Raw genomic sequence first — 4,323 nt, 5'->3', positions numbered from 1 at the left:
TTCATATAAATTTCCATTTTATTCACAAAATATATTAATGTTATAAGGCTTGGACATGTGTTTGAGCAGAAAATTCAGGTTCACAAAATGCAGTTTGTTCAAACTTTAATTTATGTATTGAAATGGTTACCTAACATCAGGAATTGTTAAACATTTTAAAATATTGCTGTGCTATTAATCTGATGCCTTTGTACTAGATGGTGCAAACTTTGAATTTATAGATTTTAATTGGTGATAAAAATAACCTTGGAAGGCAACTTTTTTGGATTTGGGTGGGTTCTGGATTGTCAAAGAATACGTAACTTTGGATGATGACTTTTTTAAATAGCATAACCTATTTTTGTCTGGAGTTTAATGTGTGGCTACTAGCAACATGCTAATGCTGCTGCAGATGTTACATAGTCCACTACCTGTCCTGTAACAAACATGGGGTTTGATAGAGTGAAAACTTCAGGACGAGCCCAGCGTCTAATTCCTATATATCCTTCACTATGAATATGAGTATCAGACTTGCTGGTAAGTGAAATATACATGTTAGAATCGGCCTTTGAATTTGATAGAGGTCAGTTGGTTTTGATATTAATTATGGAAGAATTGTTTGACTTTTTCATTTGCAGGAAGGTACATAAAGCTGTTAAAAAAGCATTCGGGATACTAGACTTTATAAATAGGGGCATAGAATACAAAAGTCAGGAAGTTATGAAACCTTTATATAAAACACTGGTTAGGCCTCAGCTACAGACTGTTCAATTCAGGGCACCACACGTTAGGAAGGATATTAAGGCTTTGGAGAGGGTGCAGAGGAGATTTACCAGAATGGTACCAGGGATCAGGGACTTGAGTTATGTGGAGAGACAAGAGAAGTTAGGATTGTTCTCCTTGGAGCAGAGAAGGTTAAGGGGAGATTTAATAGAGGTGTTCAAAATTATGAGGGAATTTGATAGAGTTAACAAGGAGAGATTATTTCCACTGGCGGATGGGTCAGTAACCAGAGGACATAGGTTTAAGAGTTGTGAAATTTTTTCACACATCAAGTTGTTTGGATCTGTATATAGATATTTGGGGAGGACAAATTTGCAAGGCTGCGGGGAGAGCATGGGGGAGTGGGATTAATTTGGACAGCTCTTTAAAATAACTAGCATGATGGGCCGAACGGCCTCCTTCTGTGCTGCATAATTCTATGATTGTAAGTAAGAATTAATTTGGCATCTGGTGACAAAGGATCTGTAAGCCAAAATGTAACCGCACTGTACAATTTTTTTTCATCTAGATATTTATAAGAAAGTGTGAATAATATTTTATTATTCCTTTGTACAGTATTCTGATATTTAATAAAGGTCAGCATTCATGTAACATTTTTGCAATCTTGTTGTGTGTGTACAATATAATACAATGTACATTTTACATTGGGACAGCATCTTTCACATTGGGAGGACACCACAAAGTAATTGTACATGATCTTGTTAAAATGAACAATAAAAGCTGCTTGGAATTACATTCCCTCCCACTTTCTCACCAATTTTATTCATGTATAAATAGCTCTTTGAGTTGGTGGTTCCCCTTCAATTACCTAATTTGTTTTTAAAAAACTAAAATGTTATGTAAATATAGAGACTTGATTCTAGCTTTAACATTTTTCTGTTTTACACTCTGTGCGTCTGCTTTATGAAATCAGCTGAATACCTACCTAGCTTTAACATAGCGAAGCATGGACAACCATTGAAATGTGAAGACCAAGCAGTTATTTAATTTTATTCTTCCCCCTTCTGAATTGACCTCATGGTGAACATTGCTAGATGATTGCTCTCAATATCCATGTGTACATTTTTTCATCAGGAATCATTTGATAATCCTTGCATATGTTGCCTTTTCACATCATCAAGATGACAATAAATTTATTTAGTGCCTTTCACGTCAGGGGGACGTCCCAAGGTACTTGACACTGGTACGCAGCATTGAACTTGGCCCCAGAGAACATCAAGGTGACTAGCACATCGCAAGTTGTCCTGCAAAGGTCCTCCCACCAAACTGAAGGCAGGTGTCAGTCAGATAGCTGATGAGGAATCACTGAGGCTTGGAACGACAGCTGCTGGAAGGCATCACCTGGAGTCCAAGTTCATCAACACGTACTTGCACATCCAGCATCTGTGATCCAGTTTGATTGGTTTGCAGAGATGTAAGCAACCATCGCTCAGTGGGAAGGGAAATGTGCCCGAGCTGCAGACAGGAAGATAGTGGCATTGCCTTTCATGCTGAGCCATGTTGCCCACCAGGAAGCTCACAACAACAACAACAAGATTCCATTTATAAAGCGCCTTTCACGTCAGGAGGACGTCCCAAGGCGCTGTACAGTTGGGTCATGACCCGAGCAGGGGGGAAATGGTCAGGGTGAGGGGAGGGAAGGGAGGGAGTGAGGAGGGGGGAAATGGTCAGGGTGAGGGGAGGGAAGGGAGGGAGCGAGGAGGGGGGAAATGGTCAGGGTGAGGGGAAGGAAGGGAGGGAGCGAGGAGGGGGGAAATGGTCAGGGTGAGGGGAGGGAAGGGAGGGAGCGAGGAGGGGGGAAATGGTCAGGGTGAGGGGAGGGAAGGGAGGGAGCGAGGAGGGGGAAGAGAGTCGAGAGGGGAGCTGAAGGCTCGGTCAAAGAGGAGGGAGCTCCTGGTACCTGTCATCCACCTAGTGAGGGGTCAAACCTGTGCTTGCCAGATGTCAAATGATCAACGAGTGACTATTCCTCTTGGGGGAGAGGGAAGCAAGCTCTCCTTGGGGCTAAACTAGCTCCAAGGCAACATGTTTGGCAACAAAATATTGGAATTAAGCCTGCCCTCTGCAGCAGTCTTGGTAGTCCAATTCCTGAGCCAGACGGGTCTGCAGTACTCCAGGGCATTGCTGATGACAGCAAGCCAGGCTGGATGGCTCATCGGCAGGACTTGGATGGGCAGACCAGTCACTGTGGGCAGGGTCTCTTCCTTATCAGTTCTCTGGAGTCCTGTAGTTTAGAGGTTAGAGCACTCACCTCACAAGCGAGAGGACTTGAGTTCAATTCCCAGGCAGGTTGAAACACTGGCCAAGTTTCCTTACTCTAAACTCCTCTGTTTACCTTGTAATAAGTAGGAACCCAGTTGTTAATCGATTGGCAGATCGACTTTTCTGGGGGTAATAATCCCTTAAAAATAATAATTTGGTCACTCAATCCACAACTGTTTGTGGGACACTGCTATGCGTATGTGGCTGCCATGTTCGCCTACAAAGTATAGTCAATTCACTTTACATTATATTCTGCAAAGCGCTTTGAGGCATCTCATAGACGTGATTAGCCGCTATATCAAATGTAAGTTATTATTAACCCTGCAAGCCAAAGCCCTAATGGATAGGGTGGTCCTAGCTGGACAAGCAATGGGAAAGTTTGCCAGACAGTGCTTTCAATGGGAAGCTATGCAGTTTTAGCTGGTTAGACTCCAGCAGTACCCCTACGAACAACACTCTGGGGGCACCAAGCCTTGGTTCTTCCCAATCTGGACCTAATATGTTTTGCAGCCAATTGCGCACAGCAGTGTCCCACAAACAATCGTGGATTGAAGTGACCAAATTATTGGGGGGGGTTTTCTTGAGGATTATTATCAGGCGTGTGGAGTAAGGAAACTTGCCGGGAATCAAACCCAGGTCTCTCGCTTGCGAGGCGAGTGCTCTAAAGATAAGACACTATAAGAAATGCAAGAATTAGCATTATTATCCCTCCTGGGAGAGAGTGCACATTCCATGCCAATCAACATCTCTGGGATTTCCATGTATAGTTGGGATGCATGGACTCTTTTTTTGTTCGGATACTCTTAAAGCATTGTGATGGGTTTCTGCACGTGTCAAGACATCCCGCTAACCAAAACTGAAACACTTGACAGTCACTTGGTACCTTGGGTAGGTGTAGGAGCTGGGGGTGTGGGAAGAAGAAAGATAACCTAAAGCAAAGAGGTAGTATTTTGAAAGAGGTGGGAAGGTGGCAGTTGGAGAAACTCCAGGATGGAGTTCCAGAGTGGGGGCAGATAGACTGAAATCCAAGTGTGATGGGTGCTATATAAATGCAAGTTGCTATGGTCAGTGTGGCAGAGGGTGGGGGACATGAACCCGAGCGAAGGGAGCGGCAGTGTCCGTACGGTTTGAAGTCACAGAGATAGGTTGGGTGAAGGCTGTGCAAGGATCTGAAAGTGAAGACCAGATTCACTGGAGGATGGGAAGCCAATGGAGTCTGTCCAGAATATGGGTGGTCGGCCGGCAAGGGAAGACAGGGGAGGTCCAGCTGGCAGACAGGAGGCGTCCTGTAGCCTGGAC

The sequence above is a fragment of the Callorhinchus milii genome, unplaced genomic scaffold (genome assembly GCF_018977255.1).
Source record: "Callorhinchus milii isolate IMCB2004 unplaced genomic scaffold, IMCB_Cmil_1.0 Scaffold23, whole genome shotgun sequence".
Taxonomy (NCBI): domain Eukaryota; kingdom Metazoa; phylum Chordata; class Chondrichthyes; order Chimaeriformes; family Callorhinchidae; genus Callorhinchus; species Callorhinchus milii.
Note: the sequence above shows the minus strand (reverse complement) of the source record.